Source organism: Onychostoma macrolepis, chromosome 06, assembly GCF_012432095.1.
Source record: "Onychostoma macrolepis isolate SWU-2019 chromosome 06, ASM1243209v1, whole genome shotgun sequence".
Lineage (NCBI taxonomy): Eukaryota > Metazoa > Chordata > Actinopteri > Cypriniformes > Cyprinidae > Onychostoma > Onychostoma macrolepis.
Window position 1 is genome coordinate 4754951 of NC_081160.1, and position 25554 is coordinate 4780504.

Consider the following 25554-nt stretch of genomic DNA (forward strand, 5'->3'; position numbering starts at 1 on the left):
AGCAGACAGGAGTTTATGTATCATGTTATTAACTGGTGGGCTGTGTGGGTTCAGCAACGGAAAACCAGCAGAATTATATCAAATACTTCCTTTATGTGTGGGATTGAGCACTACAAAAGCACTGTAGAAAACCTCAACTGATGTGTGGGAATTCAATATTTGTCCACCATAGAATCATTAGGGTCCTGAAAAAACAAAAAATAAACCCACTTTTACAGCTGTTTTCACACTTGCTTTGATTACTTTGTCTGAATCCAAATCCTCCTGATGCCTACGCTGATCATTTTCACGGTTAGATTTTAGGTCCGTTTTATATGACTGCTGGAAGTTTTATGAATTTTAAACATTTTATTTTATTTTATGAGGATATACAAAAGTATTGTATTTATTAATATTTTAAATTGACTTTTTAGTTTAACTTTCAGTCATTTTATGAGCTTTCGGCATTTTCTCATAGACTTGAACTGGGTGTGTCTGAAAAGGAAGACATCCAGAATGTATCTGGTATATTCACAGTGAGGAGTTACTTGACTGTACAGATGTATTGTGAGATTATAGATGGCCCAGAGGTCTCATGGGACGGCCTTAATTCTTGTTCCTTTCATAAAGGGAATTGGCTGTCTCTACCTCGATCTGTTTGGACCAGTGACTGAGTCAGGGGAGGCGTGTTCAATACTTCATTTCAATACCTCAATACATGCTGACTTAATTTCCCAGGAGCTCGAGCGAACCAGGGGCTGGCTTTTCCAATCTCATGCCCAGCCATGGAATGACTTCCTCGGGCCACTGCAGACACCGTCTCTGCTGCTCATCAGGTCTGGACGGGCAATTACTTCACAGTCGGACGAACACAGACACTGAGACAGAGGGGCCTGCCTCTGCTGAGGTGTCTGAGAACTTACCCGACTTTGATTTGGTTTTCACACACTATTTTATTGATAATCAGCTATGACAGGGAAATCAGTGGATTTAAACAACTTGGAGATGCAGAGAAAGACTTGAGGCTGAGAACGCACTCAAAGGTCTGACCGCTTGACATCGTGTCAACGTTTAAATAAATTTGTTCACGCGTTTGGCAGACATTTGGCTGATCGTCAGGGCTTCTTTGTGAGGTTGTGACCCAGACCATCATGCTGATTGAAGCGCACATTTCAGCTGTTTGTTTTCATGCATTTCCAGTGCCATTTATTTTCAATATTCAGCTCAGAAAATATGCTTCACGGCAGACAGGAGCGTGAAGGATCAGAAGAGTTAATGTAGATAAACTGCATTAATTACAAATCTCAGAATGACAAATGGCTGCTGTCATGTAATGAAAAATTTCAGCGCGCTCCGAGTTCGGCCATTTCATTAATGCCGTGCTATTTACAGCAGCGCAAGTAGAAAACAAAAATCTGAAAATGTACAGTCTAGACTTTTTAACACAATAAGCCACTGCACCCTGAAAATCACACGCTTTCTGACAGGGATAAAAATGAGAAGGAAAAAATGTCAAAATGTCCCTTTTATAACGTGTGTTAATGTTCTTTTTAGAAACTGAGAGTTATTAAACAACAGAAAGGCCAGGTAAAAACGGAAACAAACATACTCAAAATAGTTTGTTTGTGTGTGTGTGTGTGTGTGTGTGTGAGAGAGAGAGAGAGAGAGAGAGAGAGTCTGTACTTTGAGCTTATTAACCATATTACTATATACATAGTAATAATTAGTTTTAAGACTTATGGAAAATCAATAAGCGACAAGTACAGTACATACAATTAGAAATACATAGCTAACAAATACTTAGTTATTTCTTTATATTATTTATTTATTTGTGAATGACTATTTATTTACTGTATGTTTATTCAACCATCTAAATAAATAAATAGTGAAATATGTAAACACGCATTTATTGCAGTTATTATTTTTGAAATAATGCAATACAATTTATTTATTTATGAATAAATGAATGAATAATTATTTATGCATATTTAATTATCCAATCAAACAAAATAAATTACAAAATAAATAAATTACTGCTGTCAAATGATTAATCGCGATCAATCATGTTCAAAATAAAAGTTTTTGTTTATATAATAGGTGTGTGTAACGTTACTGTGTATATTTTGATGCTTATATAAATACACACACATACAGTATATATTTTGAAAATATTCACACATATATTATGTAAACAAAAACTTTTATTATGGATGTGATTAACCGTGATCAATCGTTTGACAGCACTAATGTAAATAGATAAGTAAACATATGCATGTTACTCTATAGCCTCGTTCAGACTGTCAGCCCAAATCCGAATTTTGTGCAAATCCGATTGAAATCCGATCATATTTAAATAATCTGAAGGGCAACGAACTACATGAAATCCGATCTGTGCAAATCCGTTTCGAGCTACATTCGTATGTGGTTTGGAATCCGATTCAAATCGCATTTCTGGAAATCCGTTTCAGTCTGAATGGTCAGATCGGATTTAGCGTAGCTTTTACATGTCCTCACGCTACGTAAAATGTAAACACGTCAGACGTTTTTGCAGAAAACATGCTGAACATCTTTGCAGAAACAAGCTTGTGTCGTTGCGAAGTGCAAATCAAGCGGAAAAAAAACAATGTACTGCTAGTATACCTACCTCTTTGTGTTTTGAAAGTAGCAGAGACCAAAAAAATAAATAAATACATTTTTAAAATAATGCAATACATTTTAAATAATGCAGTAAAATGTATACATTTATTTATGTATGTATGAATAAATGCACAAATGAATATTTATTTATGCATATTTAACCAAGTGGGTGAGTTGTCTAAATCGTAATTAGTCCGTCCACTTCAAACCATTTTTGGACTACTTATGAACATACTAGTTCAGTCATATATTATTAGGTATTATCAATCATACATACTTGGTTGTCTTGTGTTGACGTAGTAGGGAGGATGGATGATTTAGAGCTGATGCTGATATTCAAGTATGATGATAAGAAGCAATCTAAATTGACCTGACCAGCAGCAATGTGGCGTTTCTATCACTTCTGCCCGTTTGCTAATTACAAGTGCTCAGTCGTATCCTTTAGTATCCTGCATTCAGATTTCTTTTTTGAGGTGGTTTTGGTTTGATGCATACAGTCTCTTTTGTCTGCTAAAACATTAATCATCTGTGTAGTACTAAAACCAATCATTGAGACTTAATAGTATACAATTAACTGATTAGAGGTGGTTAGATGAGGGTGTCATCTTTTTTTATTTTTACACCATTTTCCACTAATTTTCAGTAGTCATGTATCTTTAGTTATTTTTAATTAAAGTCAATCACTTCAGTATTTCAAATTTATATGCAGGCTGAAATGCAAATAATTCCTATTGAGATACTTTTGGATTTTACTGTAACGCACATACTATGAAACCATGATGGCAGGTCTTTGCATAAACATGTATGCATTTCTTTCTTTTTTTTCTTGCACTGGTTCAGTAGAAAGACCAGGTGACATCTGGGCTTGAAGGCAAACAGATTTCTGTGCTCTCAGGACACACATATGCACACAGACACACATGTACTCACACACGCTGATCTCTGTCACAGGATAAATAGTAGGCAGAGAGGGCAGGTGGATTCGCATAAAGTAATGAAATGAAATGACGGTCCTCCAGGAAGAGTAGGCAAAAAAATAAAAAGCCTCAGAAAAAAGAGGGCAGATTTGGGTTGGCCAGGAAATTGAAGCCATTGCAAGCAAATTGAGTTCAGGTCCTTTTGAAGGGAGAGAGCACACCAATCAATTTGGCCCCTGCCAGGCGCGTGTAGACGGTTGCGGGGGCATCCGTTAACTGGGGGTGTGTGGGGGGGTCTGGGGACAGTAAACAGCAGACGCCAAGCGAGGAGACGCTAGCAATCTTCACAAAACATGCACGTACATATAAACACAGCCAGAAAAAGACTCCGCTAGCATTTCCAGCATTGGAATTCAACACAGCGTCTGCGTAGGTGGCTAGAAACACGAACACTTCCTCCAAAAAAGATTCACGGAAAGTGCTAAGTCATCGTTTGAGCGAGATGCAAACATCTGCTAAGATCAAAGCTTTCCTTTTTTTCTGCATGGAAAGAGGAGGTGTTCTCCGAACGCTCCTTCCTGCTTATCAGGTAATGATCTGCTCTCAGTTGAGAAAAATTCTGAATTGCAAAATTGTTTCCCTTCCAATTTGTAAGTGAATTTATAACAAGTAAAATAATAAAATACTAATAATTTACTTTAAAAATGCAAGTATTGTTTTTAAAATGTTGCAATAGTTAATAAAAAATAAAGACAATACTACTACTACTATAAATAATAATAATAATAGTGTGGGGGTTTGTATTAAATATAAAAATATGTAAACAATACTTGCATCAGTTACATGAATTTGTCCTACCATACATTAAAATCCAAAAGACAATTTTGTATCCTATGGGAGCTTGTTAAAATAAAATAATATATTTTAATATATTAATATATACTATATTTATATATTTACGTCATAAATACAAATTATAAATTGCAAGCAAAAAGTCCAATTTGTGAGAAAATATTGCAATTACCTTTTTATCATGGTGGTAACAAATATTTGTGAAAGCTCAAAATTACAAGTTTGTAACTTATAACTGGGAGATATGGACTCAAAATTCTGAGGAAAAAAAAGTCTTAATTGTAAGATATTACCTCAAAATTGTAAGCAAAAAAAAGTTGCAATTCTATTATTTATTTATTTAATTTCATGTTGTAAATAAGCTTCCATAGGATCCTTCAAATTGAAAGTAATTATAGAATATAAAATGCCTTTTAAATTCGAAATGACTTCCCAAATTGGAATGGCACTCAACCCTACTCAGAACGCGACGTGCTTCCCCTTCTCTCAACCTCGTTCTCCTCGTCTTTCCGTGGCCAACATCTCTCCTCCTCCTGCTAATTCTTGGACACTGACACAACATCTCTGCTAATTGTGGCGGTTGCTCAGCAGGGCTGTTGAGACTGAAGCAAGGGTTGACGTAGGGTGGAATCATAACCCCCAAGGCCTAATTAACTCTGTTGGTTCCCCAATTAATCCATTAAGTTGTTTTGGCTCGGCTGCAAGGCCTCAGGCAGAATTTTATATACCAATACGCTGCAGCATTAGACGCTAAGATGTTTGCAAAGGGAGCAGGATGAACCACATGACATGACATGTGATTTTCAGATCATTTCTGTGATTTCTTATCATGATGTTGTAATTGTTTTAGGTTCGTGTTCTATGGTTACCTCTGTTGCCATTTAATAAGGTCTCTAAAAATTGGAGCCATAATGATCTTGATTTTAATGATTTTAATTAGGGACAATTATCAAAGACAGAGGCATGCAGCATCCAACTATAATTTATAAATTATATATAAAATGTTTTTGTATATGAGATCATGAAACGGGAAACACTATGGAATCAGAGAACGAATTAATCCATCATGCCTCCATATTAAAACTGTTTCATTGCACAAATTTCAGATTGCTTGTAATTGCATATTCAACTGATTTGATTTGGCAGAATCGAAACATTATCGTTATGTTACATGATGTTTTGGCAGGATCCACTGCATTCAGTGCAATCAGTACGAAGCCAAACTGAGATAAAGGAGGAATCAGATTTTCTTTGATGTTTCTAAATAAAAATCTGTATAAAAACAATTGTCCAAATAACCAACCGAGAGTAAGCGGCTTGTTCTCATGTATGTTATGTGTTTTCGGAGATCAGAAACCTTAAACGTAATCTTTTTTTTTTTTCACTCTGTCCAGGCTTTGAACATTATTTTCATTATTATTTTTTAATAATGGAGGAACAGCAACTTGGATCCAACAGCAGAGTTCAGAAAAGTTTTTTGCTTGTTTTACATGCGAAGAGGCAATTTACATTGGGATTTTAAAGGCACAGCATGAAAACAGCCCATTTGATTCAAAGGGTCAGAGAGGAACAGCCATGGAAAACTAAATTATGGCTTTTTGGCGCAAAAGCAAACAAACAAAACTTTGCAAACATTATAAGTGGACTGCAGGGAGAACAAAAAAAGAAGAAGAAGAAAAAAGTATGTGACCCCTTTAAAAACTCCTGGTTTATGGTTGTTCAGAACTTTTAATGATCCTTAGTTTTTTTTATTCTTTTTTTTTTTAAAGTCTCTCCACCGACCCACAATCCTTAGCTGACTCAAATAGCGAAAGTGACAATAATTACAGTATATGAAAAGCTAGATTACATCTGTAGCTAAATAAATGTTTGTGTATAAAAATCTATTTTTTTTGCTCTTTTTATTATTTTCAATATAAATATTTTCCCTGCAATGGCTTAGATGGCTTTGCAGAGGATCATTTAAACCAAGCTACTAATTAGTTTTAAAATATTTAAGGCAAAAAGTAAAATACAGTATAAATCAAATAAATAAACAAAGTTTATATGCATTGCAAATATATTTTTAATCTTTAAAAATAGCACCCAGCGTAAGTCTTCTGACCTCGCAACATTTATTTATTTTTTAAAGTTTTTGAAACTTATCTAATCACATGTTAGAAAACCCAGCAGCTGAATACAGGGGGTACAATTACTTCAGTCGAGTCCATTTGGGCCTTGCAATTAGTATTTAGAGATTTTTGCACATAAATGTCCATTCCTGCTTCGAGCTATTTTATTTATTTTTTTCCTCTTACAGTCATGATTGGCTTTCAAAGTCACTGATGCAAGAAAAATGGTGGCCATTAAATGCTTGACAGCCTCTAATTTTGGGAAGGAGTCCATTAGAGGTATTTGTGTGTTGATGCTGGAATCAAATGTTTCAACGGTAGAGTGAATGCTGCATGTGCACTTCTGCCTATACAGTTTATTGCATTTTGACAGCAACATGCAATAAACTGTATGAACAGCTTTTGAACATGCATCTGTGCTTAAACTACTATTAGAATTGGTTTAGAATGGGTAAGTTTTTAAAAATGCTTTTAAAAGAATGTTCACCTAGTCTGTGTTTATTTGACCAGTAAATACAGTAAAATCAGTACAATTTTGAAATATTATAATTTAAAATAACTCTTTTCTATTTTAATTTATTTAAACATATAATTTATTCATGTGATGTGAATTTTCAGCATCATTACTCCAGTCTTCAGTGTCAAATGATACTTCAGAAATCATTCAATATGCTGATTTGCTCAATGTTGAAAACAGTTGTGCACATCAGCAGTAGAATAACAAAAACAAAATAATTTGACCACAGTCAATGTAATGACATAAATAGTATACAACAGGTCATTTTAAAAGAACCATTCAACCTAATTAGCAAACCAAACTGAACTGAACATTAAGAGCTCACTGAATCAATTCGGATTTGACTCACTGAAGCACAGAGTCAAAACTGGTCTTAAAAAATTCACATTTCCAAGCTTAGTGAAACTTAAAACAGTCTAAATACAGGTTAATTACATTTTGTAGTAGTAACTTGTATTATAATGTAGTATACATCATAATACGTTGGGAAAAAAGTAGTATTGCGTAGGAAGCGCTGACTGAGAAAGTGTTTGCGTGCTTCAGAGACAACAGAATGATGCTGGTCCTACATCAGCTATTTCCTGTTTGTTTTCTTGCCCTCCAGTGTTTGAAAATGAGTATAATTGCAATGCATAGAGCAATATGCTGAGTCTCTTCGTCGCATCACAGACACATGGCAACACGCAGGCGGTGGGATCGTGTCACACACTGCGGCTTTGAGGGAAATTTGCTGGCTGCTTGGCAACCAAACAAATGGAGGAAAACGGTCTGGGCAATTTTTATTTTCCAGATGATTAGGTCCAACAGAAATTACGGTTGCTAAGATCATTGACCATAAAATTAATTATTAAGGCGGGAATCAATTGTATTTCTTATGCCGCAAAACGGATCCATTTTTGAACGTTTGTTTGTGATTGCCTGACGCTAGAGGTGAGGAGCCGTTGATGACCTGTAATCGGCCTGTTATTTATTAGAGGTTCAGGAGCTCATTCGTGTCAAGGAGGACACAATCTGTCACCGCGGGAAGTCTGCTTACTTCCCCAGCAATCAGCGGATGACCGGTCAGACTGTGTCATTTGGCTCAGGTCGGGGTAATAACACTCACGCGCCGTTTCAGAGATAATAGTAAAGTGAGTGGGTATTTACCTTGTCCTTGAAGATAGGCGCTGGTTGTCCTTGGAGACGGCGGCGGTACGTTAGTAATGACGTCTGCTGAGTCATCGGCCGCATTTACACCATCAACTGCTTCACATGTTTTTACAGACACCAAAGATTGAATCTTGTTGCATATGTGTAAGCGGAGATTTGGGCTGCTTTCAAATGTGGGTCTAAATGCAATGAGTATTTAATATTTATTATATAAAATCAAGTTACTTGTGTGTCCTCTCATTGTTACGTGGGAATTCACGCGTTTGAATTGCATATGGAGTGCATGCAGAACATGAATATTGAATTATTTATTTACTCACCAAGCTCTTTGTGGAGTTGTTCATTAAATACTTCAGCTTATTTTATTGGATCCCAGCAACGTATATTTAAATGCATTATTCTTTATTATTCTTCTAAATCAGTATCGGAAATGTGGGGAAGGATCATATATTTGAGCTAGAGGTGAATTTAACTGACACCAGTATTAAAAATGACTATGAATCCTTTGCTGATACATGCTTGTGTGGAAACCACACATGAGTGGGATTTCAAATAAATAAATAAATAGTAGCTTATTGAATTATAATGAATTGCTATATTTGAATATTTATTTTGAATGATTTATTGTGTGTATATTAGTTTTATTAGTTCAATTTTTATTACATTTTAAATAAATTGTAAAAATGCTTCACAGGATAAAGAACTAAACAATATACATTATTCACATTTATAATTCTGTACTTCAACTACCTTAAATTCTTGATAATATTTGATTAAATCCTAGCACTATATTCATTTCACTGAATATTGTTGATTTTCCTTCAAAATCAGTAACCAAAAAAACATATATAGGGGGAAAAATTCCACATATGAGCCAGAAGTGAATTTAAACACAAACAGACTGTCAAATTATCTGTGTGTGGGTCTGTAAAAGTAGCCATAATAACATTGATGTAGTCTGACACACCAACATCACTGCATCTTACAGTGTTGGGAGAATAAACTACACTGCATATATTGCACATGTTCTTATAGTGTTTCCCAGTTATCAGTCCACATAATAGTCATCCGAGCATGAAGTCCACTGCTTCTCCTGACTTCCAAAGCGAAGTGCAGTTCCTCTCGCCGCATCTCAGCGGATTGGCTTGTTTTGCGTGAATGCATCGTTGCTGTACGGCCCGCGCATACATATGCATGTACCGTCTCCTGCACACGGGGTCTCTTCACGGCACGCGGTCGCTTGGGCAGCCCTGTGACAAATTTCCACTTCATCATCACGGCTCCCAGAGACGGCCGTCTGCACATGAACTCCACTGCATGCATAAGTCAAGTGATGTTATTTTTTTCCACCTGCTCCTGTAAAGCACTCATGCCGCCCATATGACGGGTGGAGATGCTGTTGTGATGGAATATTTGAATTCTGAATAATTAATTCGGTTCTGAATAAGAATAATTGATGGCACTCCATTCAGGGATCAGCTCTTAAATGCAATTTGTGAGTAAAGATTGGGAAGGTTCACAGGTGCTAATTAGTTTTAACAGAATGCATGCTGTCATATGAATTTCGCTATACAGTTTTCTTTTTTGTTTGTTTTTTTATAGAAAATAAATATATATTTGTGCATAAGTGGGACTTGTAATCTGCTTGTGTTCTGTAATATTATTTATTTATGTATAATATAAGTATAATATTTCTGTAATAAATAGTGTAATAAGTATGTATAAATGTATATAAAAGATCTATATAGTTACTGTGATGTATTGTGAAATTACTCGCACTGAAAGATCTCTGTTGCGCCGCCCACCCATAAGGCCATATAAATGGGACTTGAGCGAGTAACTAACGTTTGCTGTGACTGTCTATCCAAATGGGATTATGTTCAATCCCTGTGATTATAGTTCTGGAAAGGTACGCTTGCCTGTGGAAAGATAGTGGGATGCAGATTACACTTATTATACGTGCGCAGAGATGTCCGCGGGCGCGCTAACATGTTCACATGTGCCGATTTGCAGGGAGCTGCGCGAACACGATCCATCCATACAAATGACTCGTTCCGTTTTACCTCCCTAATAGGCTGGCAGATGTGCGTACGGCCCCCTCCCCGCTCTATCTGATGCTGGAAGCGAGGAGGAAACTGGGTAGACGGCCAGGAAAAGCAGCAGTTTGTCAATGCTAATCCTATACAACGCTCCATGTGACGGGTTGCAAATGTTCGACTGCCAATAGCAATATAATTGAGCTTTCTTTCAATCTCGGGCTCGTCAGGTTGCCACGGCTGCTCGGGTTCCCCGCGTCGCCATCGGCCCTGTGTATAAGCCAGCGAATTAGGGTGAGAGACGCGATCCTGCTTTTCTGTAAGCAAATAGGTTTAGCACCTGGCAACACTCACTGAACACTACATTATCCCCTCATCGCTAGGGGAGACGGGCGCCTCTCTGTCTGTCCTCGCCTTCTCTTGTGCGACACGTGTTTTTGTCGCTCTCTCTTTTTTTCTCTCTCTCGTAATCTCGGGCCGTCTGGGTCTAATGTGTGGTCCTGATTCGGGATGCTGGCCGGAGCGAGTGCAGTGACATTTGGTGGAAGTGTCGTCCCCGGTGTCAGGATCCATTTTCCTCATGTTGCCTCTCTTTTCCTTCCTGTTCATCTCGCTCTCGCTCTAGCTCTCTCAACCTCTTCGCAAATTCAATCCGTTTCCATTAGACAGCCATCTGCCTGGCCTTTTCAGGTGCTGCTGTTTTGGAGGGGTGGAGTCGGGCAGGTCAGGGCATGTTCTCATGACGGGCCTAACTGAGGGGCCGATCCACAGTTGAACGTGGGCCCTGTTCAGCCCTTACAGTGCAACACTTGCTTCTGGAAATAAATACTGACATTTTTCAATACTGACATTGATTTAGCTATAATATTTAAACATTTTCAGATTGATAGTGATTTATGCTTGTATAGAAGCAACCACACACGAGTGGGATTTAAACTTATTAAAATAAATCTACTTGACAACAATAGTTTATTGCTACATATTCCAATTCATGTAATTGTTCAAGTCGAATATTTCATGTGAATGAAATATTTTGTTAGAATTTTCTTTATTTAATTTGTGTGTAACTTCATTAACTTGTTGCTTATTAGCATGCATATTACTAGCATGTTGGCTGTTATTAGTACTTATAAAGCCTTATTCGACATGACCATATTCTAAATCTCTTAACCCAACCCAATACCTAAGTTAAGTTTAGTTATTTCTATAATTCATTTATTCTTAAAATGCAGACTTTGCAAATAATTTTTGTTTTGAATCAAATGGAGCTGGTTGGTTTGGCTCTTGGATTTCAACTTTTGAAACGGTATGCTATTAATTAAATATTTTTAGTAGCATTATTTATTTATTTAGATGACGTTAACACTTTAATTAATCACTCTTACTCTTATATTCTGTGCAACTGATAAAAGTGAACAGAACCTTTGGAGTGGATTTAACTGAAGGGAGTGCATGAAAACACACACGCATACACACACACACACACACACGTGACATTTGTTACCCATTTATTGATAAAGTAGGTTGAATCATCATAAAATATCAACAAGTGAAAATCACCCACAAGACATAAAAATGTGGGAGATAGCAAGTCGATAAAGAGTGAGTAAAGCTTTTTTTTTTTTTTTTATTGATGGTCCATGTTTGAATTCCCTTCACTGTAGTTATGTAGTTTGAGAAATACACAATTATTTTTGTATGATAAATTGTTCACATAAATTACCAAACCTAATAATTACACAAAGGCCTGTTAATTACACTAGTCTTCTTGCCTTAAAAAGAAAAATGAATTAATTTAATTAATTTAAATTAAATTAACTGATTAAATCAAATAAATTAGTTGACAACTCTAACACAGTTTATCTATCTATCAAGCTATCTATTATTTATTATTATTATTTTTTTTTATATGAATCGAGACAATGAACAAGAAAATGCTTTCAGATCTCAGGTTGCTGTACAGCTCCACAGACCCACAGCATTCTCTCTAGCTCTGCTGTTCTTCTGAAATTAACAAGTCCTCTGCATTCAAGATAAGTCTGGAGAGTCAAAGTCCTTGCAGTCCAGAATGTTATGTGGCCGTGTGGAGCAGAGACAGAACCCTGAAGCCCCTCTGCTCAGACTTCGAGGGCATCCTGTGTGAAAGTTCAGAACATGTCAGAGCAGATCTCGATCATTCTGATGCGTTTGTTCTCTGACCACCTCTCTTTGTAGGGCGCTTAAGAGCAAAGCATCGTTGGGTGCTTCACCCTGTGTCACGGCTGCTTTCAGATGATGGCATGTCATTCAAGGAACTCCTGACACATCCGATCTGCATCTCTTTTGCAGCGGATACTGCACTTCAGTCTCCTCAGAGTGAGAGAGAGAGAGAGGGAACCTCAGCGTGTCGAGCGCTGTTTGTGTAACACGAGAGTGCCCATTGTACGGCGTTTAACCTCAGTAAAGAGGCCTTTGCAATATTTCAGGCCGTTATGAAATTGCCTCATGCCCCGGGTCTCTGCTCGGAGAAAAAAATAAAATAAATAAATAAGAGGTAATAGACAGAAGCACAGACCTTTTTCGAAGACTCTGGCCTTTTCATGGCTGAGGTGTGGAATAGGATGGATGTTTGTTGTTGTCCTTTGATGGGGTTATTTTTCCATGATAGGTTGATTTCTCAGCACACCTGCACCCACAGTTTATTTACCTTTAATAAGTCAGAGGCTGGGGAAAGTTGTTTTTTGAGGGTATTGTCCTGCTGTTTGAGGGAGATCTTGTTTTTGTCCATATAGTTGTCCAGTTCCTACTGTAAGGAGCAAAATCATATCTTGCATGATGTTTGATAATAATACATTTTTAAATGAATTTTATTTATTTTTTATTTTTTAATTAAGCAAGGATACATTAAATTTATCAAAAGTGACAAAAAAAAATAAATAAATGAGAATAATATTTATTATTATTATTATTATTTTTTTTTTTTTTAAATGTTACAACGCAATACATTTTAAAATATATTCAAATAGAAAAAAGTTATTTCAAATTTTCAGATCCAAAAATATTCAATATGTCAAATTCATATATTTATTAAAGCTATAGGAACAAGGGGTGAAAAAAAATGTATTATTTTAATCTGAAGTGTATAATTTCTGTGCCACTAGCATCTCCAAACTCATTAGCAATTTATAAAATTAAAAATTACACGCTTTACCTGAAAATATTTAAAGTACAATTTTTAGATGTATTTATAAAAATAAAATTATTTTATTTTAGACACATTGGGTGAAAAAGTTTAATCTGAAATGTGTCATTTCTAGCATTTCCAAAGTCAAAAATGGCACATATATGTAAAAAAAAAAAAAAATGTAGACGCAATTGGGGGTGGTGTTGATCTGAAGTGTGCATCTCTAGCATCTCCAAAATCATTAGCAAATATTACAATAAAAAAAAAAAATATTTCACATCAAATTCATAAATTTATTTGTTTAAATTGATAAAAAATAAAGTCTTGCAAAAAAAGACATGCAAAAAAAAAAAAAAAAGTGTCTGCTGTAGCACTCGAAACAGAAAGTGTGGCACATCGGCCGCTTGCAGCTTTATTGACTATAATGGAAACAATGTGATTTTTTGTGTCGTGATGTGCTGCTGTTGACACCGTGTTATGCTAATGCACCTCGGTGTTGCAGATTGGAGGGTACAGAAGAATACGTTTTCCTCTTCCAGATCTCTAAACCTTTTCACTCTCTCCGAGGGAAACAAGACAGATGGTGGTGCTAAAGCAGAAGGAGGGAATGCAGAAGTAAGAGGATGCTTAAGAGGAACAAATCAGTCCGTCAGCAGTACAGAGCACCGCGGCCATCTTCAGCGTAGCTACAGTCCTACGCTTGATATATTTCAACAGAGTGCACGCAGAAGCATTATGAGTAAATTCACAGGTGATAATAGCTTAAGGTAAAGAGGCACTTACAGGAACCATAGCGGTGAATGAGAGAGAAGGAGAGATAGAACAAAAGAGCCAAACCATTGTGTGGCCTTTCGGCTTGCTGAGAGAAATGAGTCAAGTGGCACTGCATCGATTTACATCTCATCTCTAAAACACGTTCTCATTGAGCAAATAAGCGTTATTTCTGCAGGGCTAGAGTTTTACCTCTCGAATGGCGCTGCATGGACTTATCGCCGTATGAAGTGTTCTCACAATCAATAAGGGCTGTCTTTACCCGCCGTGAGAAACTGCGTTAACATGGTACACGCGGTGGTTTGCAGTGAAAACCTTTTGAGGAATAGAAATGACATGATGTGGTGTTCACACGTGGCTGTTCTCACATTGATCTACACTGCATATAGAGCCGCTAGGCTGCTGACAACAGCGTCTTATGCCAGACTAATGTGGTTAGGAGGTCATGCTGCCTTTTGGAAAGGTGGGTCTGTTTTGATGGTTTTATTGAAGTTTTAGGTTATATACACTACTATTCAAAAGTTTGGGGTCAGTAAGTATTTTTATTTTTTTTATTTTATTTTTTTAAAGGAAATACTTTTATTCAGCAAGGACACGTTCAGTTAATCAAAAGTAACGACAATTGTGACCCTGGACAACAAAACCAGTCATAAGTATATTTGTAGCAATAGCCAACAATGCATTGTATGGGTCAAAATGATCGATTTTTCTTTTATGCCAAAAATCATTAGGATATTAAGTAAAGATCATGTTCCATGAAGATATTTTGTAAATTTCCTACCATAAATATACCAAAACTTCATTTTTGACTAGTAATATGCATTGCTAAAAACTTCATTTTTACAACTTTAAAGGTGATTTTTTTGCTTCATGTTTAGATTGATTTATTTATTTTTTTCATCCTCAGGTTTCAGATTTTCAAATAGTTGTCTCGACCAAATTTTGTCCTATCCTAACAAACCATGCATCAATGGAAAACTTATTTATTCAGCTTATTTATATGAAATCTCATTTTAAAAAATACCCTTATGACTGCTTTTGTGGTCCAGGGTCACATTTATAATGTTAAAAAATAAATAAAAGTATATATATAATTATTATTATTATTATTATTATTATTATTATTATTTATTTTGTTATTTTGTTATTTTTTTCAAATAAATACATAAATTATAAATGTTTTTCTTTGGAACTAAGTTTTCATCAAAGAATTCCAAATTCATGGTTTCCACAAATATATATATATATATATATATATATATATATATATATATATATATATATATATATATATATATATATATAATAATAAAAAAAAAAAAAATATATATATATATATATATATATATATATATATATATATATATATATATATATATATATATATATATATATATATATAACTGTAAGTATTAATATGAATGCACCAGGGTTGCAACATACAGTACTATATGCAAGTGTATTTAAGCAGTAAGCTATGAGAGGCTGTGCTACATGTTGAAGATATGCAGAGCTGAAGGGCATTGATAATAAGTGAAGTGGCTGCAATCTTTTTAACTGGGTCTGTATTCATAATACAGCCTGGCCTCGAGTGCTTTATCAAAACACTTAATACATTAAACATTATTAAGGAAATACAGTTCATTACACACATTCATTAACTTACAACTTAGAAGATCCAGTCCTGATATGTTAACTAAGGTTGAAGTCTGCATTAAATGGAATCTCTGCTAAATGCATCTTTTTGTTCTTATTGTAAAGGATTCGTCCATTTATTTTAACATATTTTTTTTGGTTGACCTTGTAATTTTTAATCAAAATGTTTTAACTTGATCTTCTAGTGAAATGAAAGTGTTCTGTCTGGTGCAACCTGGTCTCATAAAAATATGTACCTCTGCGCACTTTTTGTGCGACACCGTTTTACGCACCTTGCTGCACGTTTCGCCGCAGGTTCAAACAGAAATGTCCACTGAGTGGCGCTAAAACACAGGTTCAATATGTGAACCCTGGCACGTTTTTATTACGTAGATATTGGTACGTATTGCTGTTTTTTTATTACGTTGCTTCAGATACCTATTGCGGCGGTTCAGAATTCAAATATCCGGGGACTGTCGCTAAAGGTTAATGCTCTATCGTGTTGGAAATATGCCCTACACCAAATCCAGCCCTAAACCTACCCGATAGTGTTAACAAATGCAAAACTGATATAAAAACGTATTAGCTGATGTAACTGTGCCATTTGAACTTCCTTTTAAGCAGATTTTAACTGCTTTGTCGAACCGTAGTTACAAGGGATTCGAACCGGTGCTTCTCGTCTCCTAAGTCCATCTCCGTACTCCGTGAGCTACCGAACAAACTTATTATCTATGAAAACCTGTATATATGAAGCTGGATATGTGCGATGCTAACGTTCAAAAGCATCAGTTTTCAAATCTCCCAGCATATTAATATTGTTTTGAAGTCATAGCATGATATTCTTCGAGTAATTGTGCGAAAATTACGCTTTATTAATCGCAACTCTGTAAATTTGTGTGAAAGTGATATGTACTTATTGGTACGTATTTCATGTCACGCTAAAAAGTGCACCCAGGTACGTAAATGCCATGAGACCAGGTAGGTCTGGTGACATATGCAGCCTTTGCTCATTTATTTATGCAATACGCTTAAACTCCCCTTCTTTATTAAAATCAACTGCAAGCTCATATTCTGATCCACCTCCATCCAATCAACAAGTTATGGTTTGAACCAAGTCCCGCCCCACATTTTCTCAAAGAAAATATCCATTTCTACTTCTGTTTCATGTGACCTGTGCAGTGTAACCCTAACTGTAGGTCAACAGGTGTTTGTGTTATACCTGTTAAAGTGTGTTTTACTGTAATACAACTGGGATAACGTATTAAACCAATCAGCATCCAGCTTTTATTGTGTACACAAATGGTTTGTAAAAGGTTTTGGAATGACGCTCCAGCAGCTTCAATCTCTTTGGTATTCTTGGCTTTGCAGCTAGAGAAAGAATCGGGTTGTTACAGTCACTCCATACTGAGAGCACACGCGCACACACACACACACACACACACACACACACACACACACACACACACACACACTCTCTCACTCTCAGTCAGTGAAGCACACAGTCTCTCTGCCTGGGTGAGGAGCTGTTAGCGTGTAGCTAATGCTTTGAGGCAGATCAGAAGAGGGTTTCAGAGCAGCCCTTTACACCGCAGTGTGGAGGACTCGCTGACTCTCAGCTCTGGACGCTCACAGCTGGGCTCACCGCCAGAGAGGAGAAAGAGTAGAGCCAGAACAAAGATAAAGAGAGCTTGCTGGCAAAGGAAAGTAGAGAAATTCAGGTTCAAGAATGTGGCAAAGTACAATTAGCCCAGAGGGAACGACGCTAATCACTTCCCTGTGTATCGTGGTAACCATAGTTTCTGCCAAAATATCACACTCGCTACAACTGTTAGTGATGCTTGCCTGTCTATTACTGTTAATATCACTCTTACTATTCTTAGGGTTTAGTGGTGTGTAACATGTCTTGCACTGTTTGAGCTACTTACGTGAATGAGACCTCAAATCTTGTGCAAAGCTGAATTTTTAGCATCATTACTCCAGTCACTACAAGACATCAATATATCGTCAGGTTGACATTAGACATGACGCCGGATAGATGTTGTATTTTGGTTGAGAATGAAAATGGGGTTGATGTCAGTATTTGACACCAATTTGACGTTGATTTAAAGTTGGATTTTGGTTACACCACCTAAAAACAACAAATATCAACGTCAGCTGGCGTCAGTATTGGACATCAAATTAACTTTGATATTAGGCGTTGAATTGACATTGAACGTGAAAGGTTCTCTGAGGAAATACAGCATTTATTTGAAACAGAAATCTTTTGTAACATTTAAATGTCTCTACTGTCACTTTTGGTCAATTTCATGCATCCATGCTGAAAAACTACTTCTTCTAAAATTAAACAAACAAATAAATACATTTCTTACTGACTCTAAACTTTTGAGCTGTACTGAACATTGAAAGATTGGTCTCCATATAGAGACCAAAATGTCAATAAATGATGTGTGGGTTTTGAATCAATAAGCAACCGCACAACTACATGCTCAAACACATACAGAACATCATAAGTTGATGTAATGATGGCTAATAGCAAGTTACTTTATTTTAAAATGTAATGACTATGGTATTCTAGGAGAATCTACGGATACTATGGCATGTTTCTGTAAGGATCATTCACTTGAGTGAGCTCTTATATTTAGATTGTGTTGGAAAGTACCTCTAAATAACTTGTCTTCATTAAAATCTACTTAAATCTGCTGCACTAAGTGACCGAAAGGCTTCAGAAATGCTTAAAAACCCTTGCATGCAGCCCTGACCCCCAGCACAAAGCACATCCACCGGGAGATTTCTGCTATTTCCATCAGGATGAGTCTACACATCCATTCACACTAGCGGTCCAAGTGTCCAGAGGCCCTCCGAGCAGCACACTCAGGATTTAACAATGGAAAAACAATGCAAGCGCAGCGCATGTTTTATTCACCTTTTCTTCCCCGGCATGTTAGAGCAGTTTCGGGGCTTGGAGGGCATGTTCTTGGGACACTGGAAGAAGAGCCCCTCTTTAAAGCTGGTGTTTCATCCCTCCCAAGTCATGAATACCTGTCCAGTCTGTGTGTTTGTGTGATGAAAGAGGTTTCCAGCTTGTTCTGCCCCATACAAAAGGACGTTACGTGAGCTGCAAGGGTTGTATCGGTCCCCCTCATCCATGTACAAAAATACTAAAGATGTTTTCTGTGACTGCGGACGACTGCAGATTGGCCTGGGCCGGTGTTTGAGCCACTGAGGCCAATGAAAGGCCCGTACGATGGGAGGGAGGTCACAGCGTTCTGCCTGTAATGAGGAGCGAGGGGATCATTACCAGAGAACACATGCGCTGAGAGTCACACTACAGAGAGCCGAGCCGAACGAGGCCTTCGGCGCTGCACGGAAACCTTCTCCTCTGATGTGCGACGGAAACGAGGTGGAGAGAGAGGCAGAAAGCACCATAATGGAGAAGGGGGAGGGAAAATGAGCCGGTTTAAGTAGATAAAAAAGAAGGGACGGTGAAAAGAAAGAGGGCTACAAAAGGCAAAGCGTGCAGGGTCCGTCCTCATCTGCTGTAGTGGCGCGTTCACACCAACAGAGGGCAGACAGCCTTTTATTATGACTCCGGACGGACTCTACATCTCCTGTATCGGCTCTCTGTTTCACTCTATAAAAACACCTCCATAAAGCAGGATATATATCTCTCACGCACTAGAGCTTCAGCAACAATGATGCTTTCAAAAAAAAGTGTGTGCGTGCGCGTGTACTGTATATATCTATATATCTAGTATTTCACAAACACTGTTGGCAGTTCTCCCAAGTTATTCTAGCAGTGAGTTTTAAGTGACTATTTTTCCACAGAAAACCCACTAACAAGTGTGTGGAAAAAGATAAACAACTATAAATGACAGATCTCATCTGAGGCATTGTGAAAAAAAAAAAAAAGATTCCTTTGGCTTTTGGTGGTTCACGTATACAGTTAAACTGAAGCCAGTTGCGTTTTAATGAGACTGTCTGTCCAGATCACATGCAGCTGTGAACACATGATCTTGTTGCTGTAATGTGATTCTGTCAGATTTCACTTAGATGAAGCTTCTCACTAAGATGAAACTTTGTGCGTTTTGTTATACGATGATTCTGGTTCTGTAAAGATTCCATTAATGATTGTTGTAATATCTATCTATCTACAAAATTACTATTTTATTTAAATTAATTTTATTTAATTTTATTTCTTATAACAATTAGCCAAAAATCACATGGATTTAGGGACAACACAAGAAAGTTATATCATACATTGGCTATGCGTTTATTTTACAGAGCCCAGTTTCTCTCTCTCATCAATTCAGTCTGCAAGCTCAATATTTTCTGCATTCAATTTGAGAGAGATTCTGTGTAATGGATTTAAGCATGGTCAAATGTGGTAAATATAGCTGATACTGGACGTTTACTTGTAGCTGAAAGCATAAACAAATTTAGCACAACTATTTAATGAATAAACAAAAACTGGATGGAGATGACTGTGAAAGCCAGGTTTTCCAATTCCATTTCCAACTTTTACAAATCATCAGTAACCACATTTTTTCTGTTGCATTGGCAGAAGAATGCAGAACCATTGACAAAATTAAATGTCTTGTAGTCAATTTCGTTCTTAGGTGTAGGAACATCTTGTGTGCTTCTGTTTTGAATGCTCATGTTGTTGTGTAGAGGTCGATGATTCTGAAAAGCTGCAGCACAAGAGCCGCGTTCGGTGCTTGTTTCAGCAGGTGGTGAGGCGTTGCTGGATTGGATTATTTTCTCGAGTGTGCGAGGTTGGAAGCAGCAGTGAGGTGGTAGACATTCCCTCTCCTTCCTTGAGCAATCTGAGCAATCGCCTGCAAATGAAATACACACCAGCGTTGTTATGGAAATATCCACGCTGAGACCAGAACCTCACTTTCTTGTCACACGCTTGCCCTTTTATTTTGCATGTATGTAGCTACCTACACTTGTGAATCATTGTGCGGCTATATTAATCACTGTTTGAGCTTTTTCTCTCTAATAAATGCTTTTTTTTAGCCCAATAAAAGCTTTTTCCTGTGGGTCAGGATTTGATTGGTTAACTCAGGTTAGTGGGGTTACCGCTGTTGGCACATTACCATTCAAACGTTTGGAGTCAGTCAGAAGAAATTAACACTTTTATTCAGCAAGGATGCAATAAATTACTCAAAAGAGACTGTAAAGTCATTTAAAATGTTACAAAATTTCGAATCAATGCAGTTATTTTGATCTTTCTATTTATTAAATAATTCTAGAAAATATCACACCTTACACAAATAAAATGAAGCAGCATGACTGTCAACACTGATAATGTTTCTTGAGCACCAAATCAGCATATTAGAATGATCTATGAAGGAAAAATGAATAAATAAAATCAACTGTAGTGTAGATATTGTATCTATACCATTTAGCAGGCAAAAAGCATTGTTTTCCACTTATGATTATTCAGAAGCAGCTGTGCATTCTAACTACATTAATTGTAAGATTATCATTATTATTCAGTCATGGAAGTCAGATATTTCCTAACATTCTCTTTTGTGAATGGTGTTGTATCAGTACATTGATCCGGGTAACTGAAACAGCTTCTCAGTTATTGTTTTATCATGCATTCTAGTGAACTTTTTTTGCAGAAGCTGTAAGATAATATCAACTCTTAATGAAAGTTGTTTATTGCCATTTATGGTTCCATGAATAACCTTTCAATTACAAAAAAAAAAAAAAAAAAAGAGGTTCTTTTATAATCTTCGAATTCTTATTAAATATTTCACATGTAATGTCCACTCAGGGGTTTATTTTGCACTTACAATAGGTGAACTGTATACATGAGATACGTTCTCCTTGGCTGTTTAATGCACATTTTCAGTGTGTAGACGGACAAATTACGCCTGGAAATTTCGCACCTGGTTAGGACCTGCTGCAAGGCTGGTTTCAGGTGTGAAAGAGAGCACCGTTTTCCGACAGCACGCTTGCTCGTGGTGGAAATGGAGGGGGTTGTTAGCGTCTCCACCCCTTGGGAGAAACACTGAGAGATGGAGGAAGCGAGAGGTGCGCTTGCCAATGAGTCGTCCCATGAGATCCAGACAGAAACAGCAGTCTATTATTTCTCAGACATGTGGCATCCGGCTGCAAAAATCTCCTTATTCATACGGAGGAAAGCGAATGCTGACCCTAGATGTGAAATGTTCTCGATGCGGACTTAAAATCATCACGTTAAGAACAGATATGGCAGCGAATGAACTCTAGCCAGATTTGTTGTGCCTCCGAGAGAATTACGGAAGATGTTCTGAGGTTTTGTGACATTCGCTGGAAAGTTCCAGCAAACTCTGGCGCTAATCTCTACACAGAGACCTGATCTGCCGCTAAACCGCGATAACAGTTCTCAGACGGCGATGACTTTTGCCGAGCAGGAGGCTAGGTTAAACCCAGACTTAACGCAAATCCATTAAGCGCTACTCTGTTGGATGTGAAGCACTCATAAGCAAGCCCTGAAATTCCTCCTTAGAAAAACTGACATAAGCCTGAAACGTAGGAAATGTAATTCATTAAAGATCTGCATGTTCGCAGATTTGTTTATGCATGCCGTAATTGCCTATTTACTCGCAGCCAAAGATGTCTCCATTTTCTGAAAAGCGCTTTAGAGGCATCCACTTTCTTTTCTTTTCTTTCTTCGCTCCTGAGCCCCGAGTGAGGGAATCGGGTGGCGCGATCGACAGAAAACTTCTGACACTGATTCTGTGTACTTTGACGAGGGCAAACATCTCAGCTAAAAGCGGCTATGTTTGCTTAGCACTAGTGCCGTCGCCAGCGCGTTTGGCCCGTTACAATATAAAAACACGCCGCTAATATGGTCTGACAAGCATGATAAGCCATGATTGCGTGTAAATTGGCAGTGGCAAAGGTTTAAGCTGGTCTTATGCTAATACAACAGTGAGTGACTGCTGGGCAAACACACAAACACGCACACATTCATGCCCACATTGACTTTCACATGGTGTGAGGCGCAGGCACACGGGGTCCTGTATTAACTTTTGGAGAATTGGGAAAATGTAGCATAAATATTTCTCACTGGCCATAAAGCTGTATTTTGCATCATTTTTTATTAGAAATATATTTTTGGACCATTGAAAATAGGATTATTTAGACGTTTTTCTTTGCATATTTGTGATAAACAGCACAGGTCAATGTGTCCCTCGAGATGAGCCAGAGTCTGTCAAATTGCCACAAAAACAAAATTGTGATTTTTATTCCTCATATTTATGATTTGGTGGCTTAATACAAGGAATATATACATAGATAAACCTTTTTTTTTTTCTCCAGTAAAAATATTCCTAAAATAAGATCAACTTATATAAGTAACAAAATTATATAAACCACATTCATTCATTCATTTCAGTTTTTTTATTTATTTATATTTTTTTTTTTTAAGATTTATGATTTGTTTCAATAAGATGCCAATTGGATAACATATAGCAAGAAAATGTCCTACATAACATTTCTTAAGTCATAATGTTTTTTTTTTTTTTTTTACTATTTATAATCTACACTTTCACAATTTAAGTTACCAGCTAACCAAAAAATCTTTCAGTTCCATTTCCCCATTGATTTGTATTAGCTTTTTGGATGCAGCGTGCACATTTACATGGCTACACACATGCATCAGTAGATATTTATAACATTATGAGCACATAAGCAGCCATAATTCATTATCACTGCATATAATGTGTGTGTATTAAATCCCACACCTGCTTTATGACAGTTTATAATAGAAGTGTGATCACATACCTGTGCATTCATTTCATGGTGGTTTGCGTATAACGCTGGGACATTAGAGGTGTAGTATTTCACTCTGCAAGCTGATCTACACACAATATTGCTCTGATGATATTTTATCGTGATATGAGAAGTTACTGCTGTGTGTGGTTTTTGGCAAAAGCCAAGCCTATCATATGAATAAAAATACTACACAGGTCCTGTGGTTTATAGAGCACATAATATCCTTCATATCTATTAATAAACTGATGTGTGAGAAGTTGTAGAGGCATCAGTCAGGACTGGTATGATATAGTTGATCATATTACTGAACTTGCATGTACGTGCACACTCACACAGTTTAAAAGACATGTCTCTGTGATTAAAAAGTGCAATTTAACACTCCAAACAGGCTATGCCACCAGCTCACATTTTATTTGTTTACGATTGTGTTCATTTCACACTTACTTTTACACTTACTTTATTACTTTTCACAGCATATCTCGTTACTTCAACAACTTTAAATCACAAGTAAATAATGAAAAGTAAACTGACTGTCTGAAACAAACTTATTCTGAAACTTTTCCCCCATTAATTACTATAAAAAAATTATATCTATATTTTTTTGCATGATCACTTTGTGATGCGATTGGTCAAAAGGTGAAAAGGTCATTGATCTGAGAAGGGAGCCGCTGTGGTTTGTCCAGCTTAAGTGATCCGTAGCTCAGGCTGTCGTGCTGAAGCTACTGTTCGCCTCTTTTTTTTACCTCTAATTGAATGTCACTTGCTTTCTGAAATGCTCCAAATTATATAATGAGGTCATTTGCATAGCGCTGAGATTGGCTGACCTTTGCTTTTGCCAATAATTACAGCAGAGTTGTCTAAGACAGTCGACAGAGATGGTGCAAAAAAAGACAACTTCCGCTCAGAAAGGTTAGCGGAGAGCTCGGTGCTGGACTTTGCGAAATGTCATTAGAATTTCTTGGAGTATGCTCAAAATTAGCAAGTGACCGAGATCAGCAATTCAGAAATATTTTTTTGAAAATCAATGAGAACTGTGCTTGGTTAAAATTACATTATTTACCAGTAATTGCATTGGAGAGGTTGTTTGCGTACAAGCATGTTGGATTGTGCATAAATTATAGCGTATGCAAGCAATGGAAAGCTCGCAGATGCAGGATGGTACAGTGCATCGTCAAGACCTTTCGATGGTGATGCCGGAACCTTCACACGGTTTTGAGCCTCTGTGCCCAGTGTGAGCACATGGCATGTGAACTGGTACGCTCTGGCCGGGCCGTGCCAACCCAGCAGTGCTATTCCGCCAACGCCTACCAGCGCTGTGGGCAGAGCCTATGCTGACCGGCCGTCATCGAGAGCACTGAACATACAACATATAACCTCTATCACAACAACTCATTATACTGTTCAAAAGTTTGGGGGCAGTAAAATTCGATTATTATTATTATTATTATTATTATTCAGCAAGGATGCAATAAATTAATCAAAAGTGACCGTAAAGGCTGTTATAATGTTATAAAAGATTTATATTTTAAATAAATGCTGTTCTTTTCAACTCTATATTCATCAAATTTTCAACATCATGATGAAAATAAGAAATTTATTGATCAGCAAATCAGCATATTAGAAAGATTTCTAAAGGATCATGTGACACTGAAGACTGGAGTAAAGATGCTGAAAATTCAGCTTTGCATCACATTTTATATTTATAAATTACATTTTAAAATTTGTTCAAATAGAAAGCACTTATTTTCAATTGTAAATTTAAAATAAATGTGTTGCATCACATGAATATGTTGAATTTCACAATTTATTAAGATAATAATAATAATATTAAAGTTATTTTAAATTGTAAGTTTTATTGTAAATTTTTAATGCTGTTCCATCACAGAAATAAGTTACATTTTAAAATATATAAAAATAGAACACACTCATTTTAAATAGTACATTTTATTGTAAAATTTAATGCCATTTTTAAATGCTCTTGCATCACAGAAAAATAATATTATATTTATTTATA

General features: G+C 36.7%; 1 protein-coding gene across 4 annotated transcripts in view; it reads left to right on the forward strand.

The window, feature by feature from the left end:
• LOC131542233 (protocadherin-9) overlaps positions 1 to 25554 on the forward strand; it is a 282505-nt gene that overhangs the window by 149450 nt on the left and 107501 nt on the right. The gene's annotated exons all lie outside the window — the stretch shown is intronic.